This window comes from Canis aureus, chromosome 19, assembly GCF_053574225.1.
Source record: "Canis aureus isolate CA01 chromosome 19, VMU_Caureus_v.1.0, whole genome shotgun sequence".
Taxonomy (NCBI): Eukaryota; Metazoa; Chordata; class Mammalia; order Carnivora; family Canidae; genus Canis; species Canis aureus.
Genome location: NC_135629.1, coordinates 14,715,091 through 14,737,109, shown reverse-complemented (window position 1 = coordinate 14,737,109; position 22,019 = coordinate 14,715,091). Strand labels below are relative to the sequence as shown.

General features: G+C 37.9%; 2 long non-coding RNA genes across 27 annotated transcripts in view; one reads left to right on the top strand and one right to left on the bottom strand.

The window, feature by feature from the left end:
* LOC144289678 (uncharacterized) overlaps positions 1 to 22,019 on the bottom strand; it is a 623,433-nt gene that overhangs the window by 168,558 nt on the left and 432,856 nt on the right. For 20 of the 25 annotated variants that reach the window (XR_013357563.1, XR_013357562.1, XR_013357556.1 and 17 more), the window contains 2 exons: positions 6,248 to 10,272; positions 4,556 to 4,621 (listed from right to left, as the gene is read on the bottom strand). The exons of 3 other annotated variants lie outside the window; for them this stretch is intronic. This is a non-coding gene — a long non-coding RNA (uncharacterized LOC144289678). The remainder of the gene's footprint in view (positions 1 to 4,555; positions 4,622 to 6,247; positions 10,273 to 22,019) is intronic. 2 more of the 25 variants (XR_013357541.1, XR_013357546.1) reach the window with 1 other exon arrangement.
* LOC144289680 (uncharacterized) overlaps positions 1 to 22,019 on the top strand; it is a 95,423-nt gene that overhangs the window by 67,875 nt on the left and 5,529 nt on the right. The window contains exons 3-5 of one of the 2 annotated variants that reach the window (XR_013357564.1): positions 16,886 to 16,946; positions 17,332 to 17,464; positions 18,583 to 18,748. This is a non-coding gene — a long non-coding RNA (uncharacterized LOC144289680). The remainder of the gene's footprint in view (positions 1 to 16,885; positions 16,947 to 17,331; positions 17,465 to 18,582; positions 18,749 to 22,019) is intronic. The other variant, XR_013357565.1, reaches the window with a different exon arrangement.

Here is a 22,019-nt window from a genome sequence, read left to right as displayed (position 1 = left end):
AATAGCTACCATTTACATCGACATGGATGGAACTGGAGGATATTATGCTGAATAAAATAAGTCAGTCGAAGAAAGACATTTATCATACGGTTTCACTCATATGTGGAATATAAGAAATAGTGAAAGGAATTATAGGGGAAAGGAGGGAAACTGAGTGGGGAAAAATTAGAGAGGAAGATGAACCATGAGAGACTCCTAACTCTGGGAACAAACAAAGAGTTGCCGAAGGGGAGGTAGGTGGGGGGTTGGGGTAACGGGTGACAGTCACTGAGGGGGGCACTTGATGGGATGAACACTGGGTGTTATACTCTATGTTGGCAAATTGAATCTAAATAAAATATAAAAAAATAATAACAAAAATTTTTAAAAAGAAAGAAAAGAACAGCCAAGAAGTGGATGAAACCAGAAGAGTTCATCCATCCATCCATTTACAAAGGTGCTGTGCCAGGCAGGTAAGTACCTCAAAATCTTTCCTGGCTTTGTCATCTATTCATCCAGAGACTTTGAGAACCCACTTTGTTCTAGGCACAGTGGATTATGCATGAGCTAGAAAGCAGCAAACAGAATATGCAGGATCCCTTCCATCACCTGTCACACTCCAAATCCTACAAATAATTAAATCTGTGGCAAATTTTAGGGGCAGGTGGGTAGCTCAGTCATGATCTTTGGCTCAGGTCGTGATTTCAGGGTCCTGGGGTCAAACCCTGTGTCCAGCTCCCCACTTAGTGGGGAGTCTGATTTCCCTCTTCCTCTGCCCTCCTCCCCCGCTTGTGTGCTCTCTCCCTTTCTCTCTTTCTCTCTCTCAAATAAATAAATAAAATCTTAAAAAAAGAAAAAAACTGTGGTAGATTTTGTAAAGAAAAAAAAGTAAAAAAAAAAAAAAGTAAAGGATGCTGTGAAAGCGTGTACAGGGGGTTGCCTACCCTAATTTAGGGATTCAAAGCAAGGACATTACATTACAAGGACATTACATTAATTACTTAGGACCCACAGGCCACTGATTATTCCTTTCCAAACCCTAGTGTGCTTCACCGTATGTCCACTTATCAGCTGAATTATTTCATAACAATAATGGTGGTAGTTAAGATAAACTAAGGACTTACTATGTACTCAGCTTTGTGGTGAGTGCTCTATACAGACCAACTATTGAACCTTCATGCTAATTTTGTTTTAAGACTGATGCTCATACTATCCACATCTACTGTGTAGATGAGGAAAGCAAGTAAAGGCACAGAGGTATTGAGTATTTGTCCAGAAACTGGAAAACTGAAGTCAAGACTCAAATTCAAATCTGCCCTTCTAGAGTTGCCATACTCTTAACCCTTAACTTTCTTTTTTTTTTTTTAAGATTTTATTTATTTCTTTGTCAGAGAGACAGTGAGCGAGCACAAGTAGACAGAATAACAGGCAGAGGGAGAGAGAGAGAAGCAGACCCTCCACTGAGCAGAGAGCCCTACGCAGGGCTCAATCCCAGGACCCTGGGATCATGACCCGAGGTGAAGGCAGATGCTAAACTGATGGAGTCACCCAGTACCTCTTTCCTTAACTTTCTTATAAAGAATCCATACCATTCCTGATGAAGTCCGTCTACCTGGTAAATAGCTGTATATTAAGCGCTCTCTCTTTCTTTCTATCTCTCTCTCATTCTCTCTCTCTTTCCAGAGTAGCTTTTCCCAAAACAATAAATGTCCATGTATCTTAACCTACTTTTATAGTAAAGAACTGATCCAGCAAGTACAAGCCTATTCCTCCCATAATACCTTTTTATTAAGGATAAATATGAGTTAGGAGACACAGTGCAGCATCCAATCTCAGAAAGCAATTTTCAAGGATTGAGTATCTCCACTTTATGTTGCAAAATAACGAACACATGGACACCCCAGAATGCTTATCCAACACAGTTTGCCATGTTAGCATTTAAAATAGGCGAGCATGTGCTGAAAGATATAAAGAAATGTAACTATACAGATGATTTCTTCCCTATTTAGCTCAACATTGATCATTTGCTGTTAAGTAAACACTCTAAAGTAAAAGGAATCAATGGGAATTTGGATCTTTCAGGAGAAATTACATGGCAAAAGCTCACTATAGGGAGGCGAGAAAAGATAAAGCAAAGGAACCTTTAGTAGTGCTGAAGGAAAAATGAAAAGCTGATAACCTTGGCTGAGAAAACCCTTTCAGAATGAGTCATTTCCATATGCAAGAAAGATCACGTTTTATGCAGTTGCATTATGAAATAAGAAGAAAGCTTTTTCCCCCTTATCCAAGCAGGGAAGATCATTTTCCAGATTAACGTAAGAAGCATAAAAATATTTTTTTTCCAGCATCAAGCAACCATGGCCTTTCTTAACCCTTTGACACTCACAGCTTTATAAGTATGAATGCCTTGGAAAGTTTGTGCTGTAGCCCGAATCTCAATCCTTAAATACCCTGCAATGTGTGGGGAACAAGAAAAGCCAAAAATGCCACCGGACACCCTGGGGCATTCCTTTTACCCCCCAAAACAAAGAAATCCCATTGAAGCTTAAGTTTCCCTACATCCCTCAGAGCTGGAGTATCTGAGCCTTTTAACATGAGATAGCATGAACACACTTTGCCTAAATTTAATGAACATCCAAAAAAGATTTGGCCAAAAGTTGAAACAATGTAATAGAATAAGGTTTTATGTTGGTTTTTTGTTTTTTGTTTTTTGTTTTTTTTGGCAGAGGTGGGGGTTATTTCGTTTTTTTCTGTTTTGCATATTTTATAGGAAAAGAAGTGTCAAATCGTTTAGTGCTGTAATGTTGCATGATAAATTAGAGGAATATTTCTGAAGTATATTTAATTACAAATTGGCCTGAGCTTTCAAAAGGACAGAGCTTGTAGACAGATGTGTCCTGAATATGAAACATTACTATATTAATGGTGTATTAAATCATTTTTATAAAACAAAAAAACCACTGCTTTTAGAGTACATAAGTATCCATAACTCTTAATATATACTATATGAAGGAGAGGAGTTTTGTTAAATATCAAAACACCAATGCATTCAAGGGAATGGAATCATCTAACTAAGCCTTGTAAAGATCTGTATCTTCATTCATTCATCTCATAAATATTTATTGGGGGCCTACTAGGGCCAGACATTCTTCCAGGTCCTGAGGATACAGCAGTGAATGAAACAAAGTCACTCTTCTCCTAGGGCAGACATCCTATTATGGGGAAACATGATAAACAAAAAGCAAATAAACATGCATTAAAATGTTGAGGGATACAGTGTCTGAAAATGAGAAAAGAAGAGCAACTGTAGAGTGGAGAGGGGAAGAGGTAAGTTGGGGAAAGGTTTATGAAAATAGTTTGCCATTGTCTTATTCCTGCCACTAGCCCCTAGAAAGGGAGTGGTGAAATTGAGAAAGAGCTCTGGGTTAGGAGGCAGGAAACACGGACTCTAGGCTCTAGGCACAGCCTTCTCAGCAAGGGCTCATCTTTGCTAGGTACTCTTATATTTAAGATCGCAGGGAAGTCTGAAAAAATGAGAAGGCCTCAGAAATTTGGAAACTGGAAAGAGATCTTATGGTACTGTTTCTTTGAAGGCCAAGTCTGTTGCTTTATCAGAGGAAGAAAAGAACATGGGCATTAGAAGCAGAAAGACCTAGTTTAATCTCTTCTTAGCTGTGTGACCTCAGGGAAGTTGCTTCATCACTCAAGGTCAGTATTCTCATCCATCAGAGAGAGAGAGATACCCACCTTAGGAACTTTCCGTAAGAATTAAGTGGGATCACACGAGCAATATTAACTCAGTGCTTGGCTCATGGCAAGCACTCAATAAATGGAATATGGTATTATTATAGTAGATAACAACACAATGACTAATGCCCTCAAAACGGGGCCAAAAAATATTTTTATTTACTCAAAAGTCCCCTTCTTTGTTTCTAGGTGAAATAACCCGATTATGGTAAATTGCTTTTGTTAGGCTGGTGAATGGTACCTATCATGTTACAGATTAGCCTACTAAATATTAGCATTTTAAAAATAACAGAACCCATTTGCAGTTATTTAGAAAAGAAGGGAAAAAAATCCACTGAAAACAAATGCTAGTCATTTAGTTACTAGGTCCGAATCCTTTACAACTGCAGGGGCCAGATTTCCCTAGATTTGGACTCACATGCAGGCAGTAGCCATGGAGAGAGGGCAACCCTTGGTACTGAGTGGCTGTGTTTATATTTGTCTGACTGACTGCATTCTAAATGTGAATATAAAAATAAATTTTAACTTTGAGTCCTTTATGGATTATTATTACCCAGAGTTCTCAGCTAATGCTGACAGAAATATTTAAGTGTTGACTTGAAATATATTTCTGTCATTTAGATACCTTGCTCAGAAACAAAGAAGAAAGAAAGAAATAGAAAAACATTTTTAGAGCTTTGCAAGCGAACAACATGCAGACAAGAGAAGATTAGCCATTTGGCAGCAAGAGGCATGGCCAAAGGAAAGCTAATGCCAGGAATGTAGACAGAATATGACCTACGGACATGGTGTATTGGGATAGAAGGAGTTCCCAAGAAGTATCTCTTACATTTGATCCATGAAGCGACAGGTGTTCTTGGAAATAGGATCCTGTGTTTGGCTCGGGCCATGTCCTCTGTCAAAATAGAGACAAAGGATTGGAAAAATCACCACCACACTGACAATTCCCATTAACCTCTGGCATGGAATAACACGCTCTTATCTACCCACAACTGCTGCCTCGGCTGCAGCCCGTCTCTTATCTTCATTTGCAGGCCATGGAATTACCCTGGCCTCTGAAAATGCACCAAGAGCAAATATTGCTGCAACCTGAACCTCTTTGGTGATTAAGAGCCCCCTGAGGCCCAGAGAGGAGGGTTGCAAATAAATGTTTATCTTGATGAGCACACATCACCCTGCCTAGGCTTTTTAATCGAGGCCAGCAATAGCCCCTCTTTGTTCAGAAAACTCACAGGGATTGAGTATCAGTCAAGCTAAGAGAGGAGGGGAAAGGAGAGGACGAGTAGGTGGAAGTTTGTGGCCACCCTGCTGTCTCAGCCAGATACATAAATGTGTTTGGAACAGAGGTGACAGCCTTCTCTTGCCTGTAAGAAGCCTCTGAGGAAAGAATGGCCAATATAGAACACCAGTCAATCCCTCACCTATGACAGACATCTTAAATCGGCAAGGACTATTTTACCTGGCCATCCATAAATAGCCAATCTCAACCCAGTAGTCTGAGCAGTCACTTTCAACGGATCAGAATGGGAACATGAGCAGAAATGTACTCATATATTTTAGATAAGAGCCCAGAATACTCACCATGCACCCTTTTGCCTATGGGGGATGAAATCCTAAAACAACCTTAAGCTAGAAATTGTAAACACCATACTTGGCTAGATTTTTACTCACGTGACACCATTTTAGAAACCACATGGTCTATAAAGGAAAATGTTATCACAAAGTAGCAGATGTGAAGCCTTGAAATGTCAAGTGGATTTAGAGAAAAACCAAATTCTTAAATGGCAACAGGTGGCCTTTACTTTTCATACTTATTTTAGGGGAGAAGATCACAAAAGAGAACATACTTGCCCTGTCATGGTAATGATGGATAATCAGGTAGAAGGTGAAAACATAATGTGACAAGTCAAAACATTTGAAAAGGTTAAAAAAAAATTGTTTTCCATGATACTCAATGGTTTTCAGTCCTTTTGTAGGAGATGGCACACACGCATGCATTATGTCATTTCAAATATGATTCCTTTTATAAAGTAGGAAAAAATAGATTTTGCAGAGAAGGGTCAACTTGTATTTCATGTCTTCCTTACAGCCTAATCCAATTCTTGGAGGAAAGTTGAGTTTGTACACACATCAATAGATTCACAGGTGACTAACCTGGAAGAAAACTAAGCCTTGCATTTAGCAAGGGGCTCATTGTGAAACTATGTTGTTGAGTTTTATGCAAAAGTCTTGTCTTGTAGCTCTTTATTGGCCTTGTTTTCATTTGCTCAAATCTAGCCATTTTTTTATCAGCAAACAATTTTCTCAGTACTCAGTATGATGAACTAATAATGTCTTATGCCACCAAAATAGAGAAATTTAAGAGAAACTCTAGAAGCACCTAACCCATCTTCCTGGCAAAGCAGCAGTCTTGCTTGACAGGTATTTTCCACTGCTTTACTCAGCCTCATTTTAAATAAATCAAGCAAAGAGTCTTTCACTGCCTAAGACCTCTCATAGTTCAAGAAGTGTCCTTTCTTACCTTTAAGTGTAGATTGGACTAAGTTCATCATATTGTTTCTATTCACTGCTTCCCATTAGCACTCATATTGTCCCCAACAAAAGCAGGCATGGAGAGAGGGAGAAAAAGGGAGGGAGAATTGTCAGAAAGCTTTGAAAGGAAAAGACATACAGAGTTGAAGAAATAGGTCTTAGCTCAGCTACAGAATTAAGAATGTATGAAATACTTCATAATCATAAGCTAGCTGATCCTCTATAGAGCAGATGAATTTCCTACCTCGTACCCCCAATTCTTAAAGCCTTTTAATGCTTTCTTTACTCCCACATGTAATGTCTCACCCCCACTACATTCTCCAGGTGTTGATTCCCACAACTGAGTTAACTCAAGACAAAAGAATTACAGATCATTTTGAAAGAGGAATATTGATTATACCCATTTGACAGTAATAGTTTTTTGTTTTCTGCCAAAAATTCCTAAAAGGATTATTTATCTTGGGTTATTCATTTTAATGATTTTCAATAGATCTTTAAATTATTTTATTGTATAACTAACTTCTCACATAATCATTGCCATGAATTCACAGGTTAGGCAAAACAATGCTTACATTTTGCTATTGTTGCATTATTTTTTTTATTGTTGCATTCTTGCCACGTCTAATTAGTTATAGTTGTATGATAATAAACAAATGAATCTTAAATAATAAAATCACAGATTAAAATCACATGACATGATGATTTCTAAGGTCCAGAGAGATTTCTCATAATTCTAAGATCTTTTACTTTAATTTTGCAACAATTTTGGGTTCAAGAGTAAAGAGGCACGAAGAGACCAACTGTTGGAGAGACCATTTCATAAAGAGAACTTGTAGACAAGGCTTCGTTTACAATAATTTATGCCTTCAGAATTTATAACTCAGAATTCTTCTCATTTCTCCTTTCCATTTCATATCATTTCTAGCCTGTATTCCTTTTAGTAATGTGTATGTTTTTATGGGAGAAAGCACTAAGTATGACAATAATAATAATCAATATTTATTGGGTGTTTCCTCCATTACAGCTACTAGTTTAAATTCTTTGTGTGATAATACATTTCACCCTAACAAAATCTCCATAAATTTTATTATTATGCCCTTTTGATGAAAAAGTTGAAGTACGAAAGATTAAGTAACATCTACAACCTCATCCAACCACAAATGGTGGATCCAGAGTCCAATACCAGAGCCTATATTCCTAACCACTACATTTTACTTCATCCCTCAAAGCACAAGCTAAATTGATGCCATCTATTATTCTCTTGGTTTTTTTCTCTCAGCCTTTATTTGACATTAAAAAGCAAATACTAGTGGCAATTATCTGAGTTGTTTGCCTTCAAATGCTACTAAGGCCAGAAGACAATTTTTATATTGTTCTGCCTGGTTTTACGAGTTTCTATATGTTGAATGTTATTTCACTCCAAATAAAATGATGTATCACTTCAAAATGGTGTGCTTGGAAATAATTGGTACTGCCTTATCCATTTTTGAAATCAAAGTATAAATTAGACTCCTGATTAAATGTCAAGGCAGTATTCCAAAAAATGGTGGGAAGGTATCTTGCACTGACGTTGACCTCAGAGAGGATTAAAACATCAACAAAATAAAACAAGAATTAAAAATATTTCCAACATCAACCCTTTCTTACTTCTCTTCTCCATTTTGTTTAGGCTCCATCCATGAAATCTACACCCAACAGTCTGACACCCACTCCAAATTCCTGCAGAGTTTATAGCTCCCTTCCTTTCACTGTCATTTTTTAAAATTGTATAGGTACTGGATGGTACCACTCATTTTCTCTCCCTATAAAAACTCCTCTGAGGATTTCTTGTTTGTGCTCAACAGACTGATTATGATTATGGTTTCTACAACAAGAAGGAACTCCTAGAAATCATCTATAGAATTTATTATTTACAGAAGAATTAACTAATGCTAAGAGAGGTTAGAGGGCATATCGTAGGTTACACAGCTAGTTAAGGAGCAGATTAAATACTGGCATCTAGATATTTTCATTCCTGATCCTGAGCTCTTCACCCCAAATCAAGGTTTTCAGGCTGAAGAGAAGCCTTGCAAAAGAGAGACGATGCAGAAATACCTGGCTGCTTCCATATATTCATATCCATGTATTTAAGCAAATTACATAATGGGAGTCTGAAAGTGAAAAGACCATCAGTAATATTTAACAACTTAAATAAATAAGAGATTCAAATTTTTTTAATCAATAAATTTGATGCCAAAAAATTAGTGTCAAATATATAGGATGATAAATTTACTCACAGATAAACCTGATGGGAAACTCTAAGCTACTGAATCAGGGTGAGGATTTAGAAACAGTCCATGTCCATTTTAGCAAAGCACTTCACATTTTCCATAATCACCTGTTGCTACAAGGATTAGCAATGATTTGAACCATTCCCAGTGAGTGCTGCTTAAAAGATCAATATTGAGTTGGATAGAAGTCCCTAGAATAGTGCCACAAAGCTCTGTTTGGGGTCCAATTCTCCTGAATATTTTAAGCAATAGATCTGATTAAAATGTAGAATATGTGTCTGTAAAAGAAAAACTCTTTAGACTAAAACAATTCTGGGAAAGATAGCAGTACAATGACCAAAAAATGAAGTTTCAAAACCATCTCTGCAGGCAGCAATGCTAGGCTGAAATGAGTCAGAAGACATACAAGTATGAAACAAGATTCTTATATTTAAGCTTTAAAGAAATGGAAAATAAACAACTAAACAAATGCAAGACTAGAGGCCCAGCTTGAGAGCTATCCCTTTTCAAAAAATTCATTTTTGAGCACCTGGATGGCTCAATTGGTTAAGCATCTGCTTTTGGCTCAAGTCCTGATCCCAGGGTCCTGGGATCAAGTCTGACACTGGGCTCCCTGCTCAGCAGGGAGTCTGCTTCTCCCTCTACCCCTCCCCACTGCTTGTGATCTCTCTCTCTCTCTCTCGCTGCCAGCTGTCTATGAAAATGGAAAATGGACTTTAAGTGCAAAACATATTCTATGATAATCTAGCTATTTTAGGAAAATTCTGGGGGAAGATGCTAATCTGTAAAAAAACAAAAACAAAAACAAAAAACAAAAAACAAAAAAACAAAACAAAAAAACACTAAAAAAACCCCACAACTATGTAGCAGGAATCTTGGCCAAAAAATTCACCCCAGGAAATGTGGAACAGCTTCCTTCAAAAGAGAATTTCATTATTCCATAACTTAAGTGTCTTCCTTAGAGCTTAGATCAGAAGGGAAACATGAGAGTTGAACATAAGCAAAGGTCAGAGAATGACATCTTTTCTAGAACAAGACTGGATTTTCAGCTACATTATTTCAGACTTGGAACAAAATACTTTGTGTTCTACAGAAGAAAGACTTTAGAGATAAATAAAATGAAATTATTTTCTAGAACACTTTGGATTACCATACGGTTAGTTTTTAGTTTTTATACTAACTCATCTGGCTATTTGATTTCATTCTCCCTACTCTTAGAAGTTGAGTAAAACTTAGCAGCAGAAATGGCAGCTGCTCCCTTGATGAAAGAGAAACACAAGTACACAGCCAATGGGTTTCCTTATTAGATGTGTGCTTTACATGGAAAAAAGTGCACCTGAGTTTTAGTACCATGGAGTTACTCAGAATTGAAGATTTTCCCATGAATCATGTACTGCAATTAAACACTTGAATGCTATTTCCAACAAATATTGCTTTTGTGTCAAATATGATGTTTTAAATACGGCATGTAGTTTCTAAATGAACAATGTTAATACAAATTCTAGGGCAAGAGTGACAGTCTGGTTTATATTACTCAGCAGAGTTTGCCATCATCCTCTTTACATTAAAAAATAATGAATCTGATCTCATTTGCAGGTTCTTAAAAGCAAGCATCACATGGCCATGTGACAATATGAAGCCATGACTCATAAATAGTAAATGCAAACAGGATTTTCTTACCTTTTTAAACAAGTACAACTGAAAGCTTTCTGGTTCTCCAGGGATTCAAACTTCTTTACAAAACCTTTGGAAATTCAGGGGTAAAATAAAAAACAAAAGTCTCTGTGGACTGTGATAGATCAAGGATTTGTTTCTCTTCCTATCCCCCCAGAAATCTACCAGTTGTTCTACACACCCAATGTTCTATAATCATTTTTAGGATGGAAAAATCTGGCATCTGTGGAAAACCTCAATTAACTCATTTTTTGAGTATTATAAGTGTTCCTTTTTTTCTGGAGTAACTTTGAAAAGTTGTGGTCATTAAGTTTAGCATAGAACTTGTGTTAATTTCCTAGGCTGCCATAATAAAGTACCCCAAAATGAGTGACTTAAAACAATTTAAAATATATTATCTCACAATTCTGGAAGCCAAAAGTCCAAATTCAAGGTGTCAGTAAAGCCATAGTCCTTCTGAGGCTCTGGGTAGAATTGCTCCTTGCTTCTTCCTACCTTCTGGTGGCAGCCATTAACCTTTGGTGTTCTTTGGCTTGCAGCTATATCACTCCCATCTCTCTGTCATCACCCAGCATTCTTCTCCCTGTGTCTCCTTCTCCTCTGATTATACGGCATCAGTTATACTGAATTAGGGCTCATTTTACTCCAGTAGGATCTCATCTTAACTAATTCCATCAACAATTAGCTTATTTCCAAAAAGGTTACATTCTGAAGTTCTAGGAGTTAGAGTTTCAACATATCTTTTTCAGGGACACAATTCAATCATCACAGTACTTACAGAAATCTGACCTCAAAAGATTTCAGGCCATGCAAATTAAGAACTCTGAACAGAGGCCATATCAACAAACATTCCTGTTGAACCCCCTCCAAGCAACAGTAAGCCTCCCTAACTCTTACTGAGCACTTTTTCCATCACAGGCACTGTACACCATGTACACCACAGTACACCATGTCTCTCATGCTAATCCTACTACTATATTGCAAGGTAGATGTTTCATTTCAGGTTTACAGATGAGGAAAATGAGGATCTAAGAGGTGCAATGACTTGCCCAATGCCAAGTCAAAGGAGTAAGAAACACAGCAAGATTCAAATCTAGGATGTCTGATAGGCAAAGCACTGAGTAAACTTAGTCACATGCTTAAATAATAGTAACATAAATTATTGTTAATTGACAGTAGAGTAGTAGCATTTAGAAGGCTTGTAACTGTTCAGAGTGTGGGCTGGAGATCTTTCTGATGTTTTATTCTGAACCCTCCTACAGATGAGAATTACATTATTGAACACTTATTATCTGCTAGGGCTTGCAGATAGGACTTGAGATACAAGATTAAATAAGATGTCATCTCTTCCTCAATGCTCAAAGCCTAGTAGGTTAAAAAGAAAAGTATATGGACAACCAAAATTTGGTGTAATAAGACAATAATTAGGTAACATTTATCAGGCAGTTAATCCATTCCTGGGCCTATTCTCTATTTAACTAAGTATTCATTCTTAAGGTTGAGTTTATGGACAAACTAAATGATACAAAAAGGAATAAAAATATTGTATATGTATGCTATGGGAAAAGTGAGATTTACAAATTAGCCGAAAGACAGAATAATTTTTTAGGTGGTACCTAGCAATATTTTTTAATTCTGTGTTATCACCTTTAACACTGCTTCAATGTTTTTTAGTGAATTGGTCATTTGTAACATGAAAAGGGAATAACAAAAATTGAAATTGTTTTTTTTTAGTTCATTTCCAATTGTCATAGTAAACAGTGAATTCCATTCTTTTGTGCATTTTAGATTAAATAACAAACTAGCTTACTGCAAAAAGAAAATGAGTTGGAAGCATTAAATCTTTTATATAATTTTTAAATACTTTCTTTTTTGTTCTTAAATCTTTTATATAATTTTTAAATACTTTCTTTTTTGTTCTTAACTCAGTTTAATACAGTGGTGGTTTCTGATGTTCAATGAAACATAAAATTCAGAGGAATATATTTATATTTGGATTTACTGTTAATGTTGTTATATAGCTTTTGATTAGTGTACTCACATTTATGAATACAATTATATATACATGATTTCATTTTTAAAACCATATTGTATTTAGACATCAATTAATAGTTTACACACAAATTTTTTGTTCAATTACATGATTTATAATTTAATTATATTGTATATGTAATCTGACATACAATAAAAGGTAAAAGAACTTCTCCAAATCACATTTTTATTTATTTTTTAAGCTCAAAAAAAAGAAAAAGGAACAAAAACCCATTTCCCTCAGCCCCTACCCCACACCTTGGGCAACCGCCAATCTGTTCTGTATTTCTAAACTTGGTGTTTTTTGTTTTTTTTTAATGGGTTTCCTCACTATCCAAAGTTGAACATTCCTTTTGAAATCTGTCCTAAACCAAAGTAGATTAAAGCAAAAAAGCAACTACTATTAATTTATATGGAAAATTTTTTGGCATCCCCAGACCCCAAAAATAAACTCTCATAGGCTTTTCTGATACCTTAGGACGCATCTTGCTAACAGATGCACAAAATGAATTGAGATAAAGCACAGATGCTCCCAGACACAGTTCAAAGCTAGGCAGCTTGATGCTGAGAAGCCGGGTATAGCTCCCAGGGAAGCAGTTTGGCAGTGCCATTCCTGCTGCTTGGGGTATGCACTGCCCCTAAAAGGGTTCACTGCAATACAAACACTGAGTTTTATTTTTGCTTTTCACCTTTTTTCACAAAAGCATAAACCCTCTTTGGATTTCTTTCAGTTAGTGAAAACTACTAATGGAAGTCTTTCCTAAAAGCAAAGTGATATAAAACAAACTTTTGATAGTGGGGAATACCCGTGTTTATTTTTAGATTCCTCATATAAGAGAGATCATCCAGTATGTCTTTCTCTGACTTACTTCACTTAACATAATACCCTCGAAGTCTATCCATGTTGTAGCAAACACAAAGATTTTATCCTTTTTATGGCTGAATAATATTTTGTTGTGCATAAATACACCAGTCTATCCATTCATCCATGGATAGATGCAGGGTGTTTCCATACATTGGCTGTTGTAAATAATGCTGAAGTAAGCATGGGGAGGAATATGTCTTACACCATTACACCATCTTGCTATAAACCCCAACCCTGGTGCTGTGAACTACCAGGAGGGAAATCTGAACTCAGAATTTCTCCCTAGATAGTAAAACATTTGAACCTACACCAAGCATTCCAACCTTTAAGACATACCCCAAAATATCTAACACTGAAAACCAATGGCTCATATCCTGAGGTCCACAATCTGAGAAAAAGCTCTGAAAGGCCTCTTGTGCTTGGGCTGATCTATCTGCCCAGGGTTGGGCTCAGAAGCAGTGGATTGCACCCAGACTTAAAATGAAGAAGTTTCACCTGCTTACAATAAAGTGTTGGCCAGAGAGGAAGGCATGCAATTAAACACACACATCTAGGAGCCTGCCTCTTCAGAATGGACACCAGTAGGCACCATCATCCTACTTTCCCATTACCGTGCTCCCAAGCACCAATATTTCCCCAAAGGGAGTTTTTACATGCATCTGGTGCCCCAGTTTTTGCAGCTGCCACCCAGGAGACACCTCTGCATCACCTGGCTCTAGTGGCCAGCAAGGCCTCATTTGTGGGTCTCTCAGGACTGTAACCAAAGAAGAAAGAGTTCCTAAACAGCTACCACCCCCAAGGCCCAGCAAGAGGCAACAAACCCTGGAGCTTGGTCTTTGTGTGAAGGAGGCCTATTAGCTCCTGGCTGTGGCCTGAGGGGCAGGCTTCTAATTAAACACACATATAGGGGCTGACTATAATCCTTCCCAGAGACCAAGGTGGGTGGAAGCTATCTTTGCACTCATCTTCTGCTATGCTCTAGAGTGCCAGTGTCTCCTGGAAGGAAGCTTTATATGTGCTTGGTGCCCTGGTTTTTATGATTGGTGCCTTTTTTTTTTTTTTTTTTTTGTGGTTGCTGACTAGGAGGAGACATCCTTGGCTCTGATGGCTGGGCATGCTTGCACTCCTGGGCCCCTTGGGACCGTGGCAATCAGAAAGATGGCTTTTGGCAGGCTACCACTCTGGGAAACTGCACAGACAGCAAACTGAGGCAGACCCCTCAGTCTTTCTGTGAAAGAGGCTTCTTTGTTTGTCCTGGAGCTTTGGCCTAAGGGGCAGCCTTCAGGTTTGGCACACATTTCATCATTTATACAACTGCTCTCAAAGATCAGGCTTTGAATGCCATCTTGGTGCTCTCTCACTCTCTCTCTGCCTTGCTCCAGCTCACTGGAATCATCAAGAAAAGATCTTATACACTCATCTGGAGCTCTGATTTTTGTGGACTGCCACCTAGGAAACACCTCCAGATTGCCTGGCTCTGGTGGCCAACGGGGCTTATGCTTTTGATCACACAGGGCTGTATATATTTTCAGAGTTTTAAAGATTTATTTTATTTATTTATTCATGATAGACATAGAAAGAGAGAGAGACAGAGACACAGGCAGAGGGAGAAACAGGCTCCATGCCGGGAGCCTGACGTGGGACTCAATCCCGGAACTCCAGGATCACGCCCTGGGCCAAAAGCAGGCACCACCAAACCGCTGAGCCACCCAGGGATCCCCTATTTTCAGAGTTTTAAAAACTTGCCTGGGATATGGTTTGCCTGATTCTAGGTGCTGGGATCCTCCCTTTTGGGACACTGACAAGTCTTGGCACATCCTTAACTACTAGAAACCTTTGAAAATATATTAGGTTGAAAAAATATATATATATTAGGTTACTTGGACAAGCACAAAAGTTTGAGTGACAACAAGAGCTGAGGCAGGGTTGAATGATAAGGTTCATCTCATACGTGAAACCACCCCTTCAAGACTGGGCGAGGAGATATTATTTTAAATCTCCATTTTATAGAAGAGGAAATTACAGAGCAATGTTAGCTTCCCCAGAGTAACATTGTCAGAGAGTGGCAAATCTGGTTTTAAAATCCAGAGTGGGCTACAGAATTCCCACCATTGGCTTTAAACTCTATTGTTTTCTCAATAAAATATGGAAGAATAGAAATGAGCATATATGCTACAGAAGCATGTAACCAAGGCTTTAGGTTAGGCAGGGGTACCTTGCAGGGCAAGTAATTAATACCTAAGCAAAAATCTAGAAGAGAGTGCATTCCTAGCAAATTCAAAGACTACAGGGAAAATGTATATAATATTGTCTGTCTCTTGAGACTGTTATATGTATTAAATGGGACAAATTAGGTAAAGCCCTTAGCTCAGTGTCTTCATACAGCTGAGCTTCCTTCACCAACACTATCATAATCCCTGGGCTGAGCAGGTGTGCAGTTGGAGGAAAGCATGATGTGGGATGGAAGGAGATGAATTTTATCAGAATTTCCCAAACCAGAATGGTTAATGAAAACACTTGGGAAGATTAAAACAAAACAAAACAAAACAAAATAAAACTAACAACAACAAAAAAATAGATCCTGGAGCCCTACAGTAAATTAATAAATGAAAACCTCTGAGGGGTGGAATATAAAAATGTACATTTTTAGAAACAGCTTGGGTTTGATATTTGGGAAACACTGAACTCCATGGTTTTTCTTTCCAAGATTGATGTGTTATAACTCCAACCTAAACATTTGATTTGGATTGTAGAAATTTGGAAAAAAATGATACAAGTGGAAAAGAGAGAGGCAGGAACATTAGAGTATACCAAAGAAAGAATCAACAAGTTTCTGGAGCAGTTATTGTGGCACAGGATTACTTTGATGCCACTCAAAGTGAAAGTCATCAAATACTATTTTAAAAAACACACACAAAAAAATCACTGTCACATCCACTCAATGCTGTTTCAACCCAGGCCTGATACTTAGCCTGCCTGTGAACCTGAACTCACCCTTTCAGTACACACTTGAACCTCTCCTGAAACTTGATTTTCCTACTGCCTTCAGCCTCATGCTGGTCTTCAGTTTTGTCCACAGTGAAGGTGCAAGGGGCACTCAAGGATTAAGTATATCGAAGTATATTTGATATATGTGATTCTTAGTCATTGCATTTTTTTATGCATGACAGAAAAAAAAATTATTACAGTGTGAATATTCCCTATCTTACCTTCCTTAGTCTCTCTCTAATGAGAATTTTTTTTCTGAGACCTAAGCAGGCTACTTGGATATTTCATAGCTGGCAAGGGAGTTGCTATGAGAATAAAACAGAACTGGATTCAAGTCTTATTTATTTAAGTTATTAACTGCAAGATTTTAAGCAAGTTGCTAACTACTCTAAGCCTCAGCTCCTGCACTGTAAAGCAGAATAACAACATCTACCTCATGAAACTATTGTGATGAGTAATGGGTTGTTTTGTGAAGTGATTAGTGCTTAGAAAAAGCACACACACAAAAAAAGAATTTTGGAAAACATATTTTGCATAAACATAGATGAAAAAGGGCACAAAATTTTCAACTTTCCATTGGAAGAAATTATAAATGTTGAAAATGGATAGACTTATCAAAAGTCTATCACATCATCTACAAATAATTGTAAAAATATAACTTACTCTTCTCTTTATTATGTTAAAAATGTAAAAATCACAAATTTTTATTAAGAAAATAAAGACGGTAAGTTCAACAGCTGCTAATGCTTCAATCACTCATCTCATGACCAAGTATAAAATGTGTTCCTTCTTCCTTTAGCCCTGTCCCAAGTCATATTAATCCTGCTCTACATATGCTAATGTAAGACAGCTTAATCCAGGTGAGTCATGGGTAAAGTAGCTTCTGTGTAAGTGACAGGTTCTGCCTGAATTCTAGCTTTTCCACTCCAAGAAAGACAACTCTGAACAAATGTACCAGCCAAATCTTCACATCTTTGCAACTAATGAGTGATCACCCCTCACTGAAAATGGTACCTATTACTCCATTTATTTTACTTAAAAAAAAAAAGGCAACTAAAGTGTATATGATCTACTTTCTGTATTCCAGCCAAACAAATAAAATGGTAATCATCATCAGATTTGGTATTGCAAATGTATTTTACATAATTAATAACTGAGATGAAAATGGCCCATTGCTTCTCTTATTATGGGGCTTGTTCATCATGTACATGGTTTGTTGAGGCATTTCTTTTTGGCATGATACAGGCAGCAGGGGAAGAGTTGAAACTTGGGTGTTCCATAAGGAATAGAGGTTCCATCCAGACAATTCCAGAAGTTACTCAGGAGCTACCACCCAGTAACTGAACACATGCATTTCTTTCATGAGGACATAGAGAAGGTAAGTTCCTTTGTAAAGGATCTGATGCTCTGGACAGAGCATCTTATTACAGACTCTTGGCAATCTATACCAACTGGTTATTTATATGAAGTCCCAAGTTAAAGAGCCCCTCTACATATTGGCAAATACACCTTGACTAGGTGATGAGAGCCTACTGATGAGAGTTAGAATTACAAACTGAAAGCCCATGAGCAGGATGTTGCCCAAAGACATGTAAGATTCTATGGAGCTTTTAAATACTTGAATTAGCTACCATCTTGACAATAGTTTTTTTTTTTTTTTAAGATTTTATTTATTTATCATGAAAGACACACAGAGAGAGAGGCAGAGACACAGGCAGAGGGAGAAGCAGGCTCCATGCAGGAAGCTGGATGTTGGATTCGATCCCCAGACTCTGGGATCACACCGAGCCAAAGGCAGACACTCAACCACTGAGCTACCCAGGCATCCCTCGACAATAGTTTTAAACGAAATATTTCATGCACAATTCTGAATCTCCAGTTTCTCTTGGCAAAACCAGATCCACATTCTCACAAGTTGACAATCTAATAGTATTGAATAGCAGCTGCCCACTTTAAACAGGGCATGTTTTGTCCAATTTGGCACAGTTGACACCGGGCTATTTTATTCACTCATCAGCCAGCCTTGTTTAGATATCTCAGTTTGTGATTACTATAGTAAAGATTCTAGCACTCCCATGAGCTCAACCAGAAAAACAGCACAGGACTATCACTTAATACGATTTACATCTGTCTTAGTGTGCTACTTCTTAGATTTGTATCATTCATACCCCAGTACCTTTTACAAAGTAGGTGTCACACATGTTAGTTGAATAAATCAATAATTTAATTTGAAGACTGCTGCTCATATTCTGCTAAAACTTAGCCTCTCTTGTTTTAAACACAATACTTCTTTTAATACACCCTGAAGTCTCATTGGCTCTTTTAGCAATTATAAGCATTCTGCTGAACCCTATCCGCCCTTCTCCTACCCTGAAAATAAATCATTTGGAGTGACCTCTTATACTCTATGGACACAAACTCAGGAATATCCTTTAAGCACCAGAAGGGAATGATTCTAATAACGCAATTTGAGTAGGTCTCTCCAATCTGGTTTAGGGGTTGATCCCAATGACCTGATGATGAGCCATCTCTCAGAACCTGTGGTGCCTTTAGCCACAAAAGCAACTGGCCTGGCTGATTCAATTATCAGAAGAGACCTAATGCGAAGACCATTACGGCCACTGCACAAGGATATATGTCAAGGATGCTGAATGAACATTTGGTAAGAAATCAGTGGCAGAAATTGCCTGATGTGAAAGACATGGAGGGAGAAAGATGAGAAATTAATACAGGAAGAGTCAAAGCTAGCTAATAATGGGTGACATTTTCTCTTCTAAATAGTACTTTTAAAGAAATCTCTTTAGGATTTCCTAAAGGAGCAGGCCCACTAACCTATTATGTTAATAGAAAATCTGAAATTACAAAGAAGTTTATCTCCATTTGGCTAATGTGGGTTGTATGTGCTGGCTCGTTGCTGCTTATAAACTCTAGGACCCACGGTGTTAGCTCTGACATTTAAACTGTGTTTTCTCAGGCTCACAGGCACAGAGGGATTTCTGTCTACTTAGCAAGGCAAGGCATATATCTGTCCTCTCTTGCCACCTTTCCCTACCATTAAATTTCCACATTGCAAGGAAATCATGCAGGTAAAGGGATTAAAATGCAATAATTTAGATAAGGGGGAGGCTTCAAAAAGATTTGATCTGAGTTAGCTCCTTTTCTCTATATAGGAATAACATTCATGGTGGGGGATTTACACTTTAAAATGTAGGTAAAAATAAACACAATATTTGCTGCTTATTTTACCCCCCGGGCATTACAAACCAGCCTCATCACTTTGTGTTCCCAAGAATTGACCATGCTATGTTCTAGAGGCTTTTAGGAAATACCCCAAACATAAAAAGATCATGCTTGCACTCAGGGACTTTTACAATTTTGTTAGTAACTTGGAACACACCCAATGGAAACATTTAAAGGGCATTTCCAGGATAATATATGAAGCACAAATGATGGAAAGCTGATGTAGAAAACCATGTACATATGCAACTTCTTATTTTTAAGCCAGTAGCATGTTTTCTTATTTGAAAATTTTTTTAAAAATTTAAATTTTTCTGAGCCAGGCACATGTACACATATTATCTCATTTAACCTGTTCAAACACCCAAGGATAGGTATCCTTGCTTCTTTAGAGGGATGAGCTATGGTTCAGAGAGCTAATTTGTCAAGGGTCATCAAAATAGTGAGAGCCAGGGCCAAGTTGTCGGCTGCTTTCTGAAGTCCCACTCCAGATCTCTTTGCACATCACAGCTGCATTCCAGGGCAGTTTCTCATTTTGAATGAAGGGAATTAAACTCCTCAGAGGTAGAGACTGTCCAATAGGAGATATAAAACCTGTTAGTACGACCAATTCATCCCAGTTTAGCTAGGACCTTTCTGGTTTTAGCACTACAATAACACATCCTGAGAAAGAACTCAGTTCTTTAAAACAGAAAATTATGTGCACCAGACAACCTCTCAGTCCCAGGCAAACTAAGATGATTGTTTACTCTACCTGTGGTTTCCCATATGTGTAGGGACACGGTCAATCCTAATATCTGCTTATTTAACATCATTCCCCCTTGTCACCACCACAGCCCACATCAGAACCTCTAGGACCTAGCTGATGCTTAGAGCCAAAAATGGTCCCTAGAATATAGTAGAAACCTGACAAATATTTGCTAAATCAGCATCCATGTTTGTCTAGTCTCCCAGTTCATAGGCCACAGCACTTTGCATGTATGTAGTCAATGCATATAGATGTTCACTAAATCAAATACAGATGAAATCAGTCCCTAAGGAATTGCAAGGGCAATCTTCAAGAGTTAAAGAAGACCCAGGGGAACACAGATGATCTATCTCTGCATCTCAGTGATAGTGGGAGGATGGTGGATTGATTGCACATTTATGAGTATCACATCTCTTTCCTCTGGAGAATCAACTGGTGGAGCCACTTTTTCTCTCCTGGGCAGCAGCCTCCCCTAATTACTGCTTGGCTGCCAATATCAGTTGAGTTTGCAAAGGACCAAAGGCCAGTGTAGGTGTCCTGCTGACTGTACTAGACAACATTTCTTATATTCCAGGGAATATGCCAGTAATTTAGCATACATTATCCCAATTTTATACTTACAACATGATGTAGTTATTATCATTATTCCCATCTTCTAAGTAAGTTAACTAAAAGCTTCTAAAGGGCTGAATCCAGAGCCCAAGCTCTTAGGCTCAATAACATAGTACATAACCAAGTTATCATACAGTTGACGGACACACTCTGTTTAATAATATGGTATCTCACTGATTTCTGATGTCTTTGGAGTGCCTTGGTGATAACAAGAATGTTATTTTCTGGTCACTGAGAGATGTTAGATTGCAAAAGACTATGTAAATAGATAAGTGTATAACTTAAGGTAGCTTAAGTTTGCTTGCTCTTTCTTCCGATTATTGGACTTTTGTGCTTGGATTTTGTAAATCTGAACTTCTGCCAAAACACTATAAGCAGTTTCCCTATAACTATATCTGCAAGTACTTGCAACTTAAAAACCCTTCCCTTGAAAGTATCAAAATAAATATACCCTTGTAAAGGAAATCCTATACATCTTTGTCAAATGTTCCCTATTTTTCTCTTACCATTTCCTTTCCTCTTGTGTGAATTGGATGTTCTTGTACTAATATATCTAATTGAGGAATTAGGATTTGCACTAAAATGCAAATGTACATGAAGCCATAGTCCCTAGGTATAATATTCTTAACCACTGATAATTACAGAGAATATATTGGAATTAGCCAACCCCTACAGGAAAAAAACTTCTTTAAACACCTCTACCTTAATTTAATCTTAGAAATGCATAGAATCAAAGCATTTTAGCACTAGAGAGAATCTTAGAAAAATCTAGTTTAGGGGTTTTCTAACTTTGGTCTGCAGAGCCTTGGGGGCCTATTTAGTGAATGACCAGCCAACAAGGCCCCATCGTCATCAAGGAATAGTGGCAAGTGGAGGTTGAGTAGGGGCTGTGGTCCTCTTAAAGGATCACTGATGGCAGATACTGCTGATAGTAGATCAGAACTGACCTACCCAGCACCCAACCAACCCCTTTCTAAAGATGGCTTCCTGTCCTAAACAAGGCCTGGGTTCAGTCAAGCAACACTTAGGTACAAATGAGCTACACGAAAAGGCAGCCATAAGCTGGGGATTCAAATCTGGCAAGGACTATGGCAGCATCTTAGGGAGGGCTGTGTAGAGTTTCTAGATTCCAAACCATCAAGTATCAAGTGATGGACAACAATGACAATGGTGCCTCCACTAGAATAGGTGCCTGGTGGTAGGGCATGTTCTCTAGCTGCTTTGTTCTTGGATGTACAACATCCATGCCCAGCTCTCCAGCTCTTCCAGAGACCCAAACTAACTAATACTTTTCAGTAAATCTCTTCCTACCTAAACTACCTAAAGTAGATTTGGT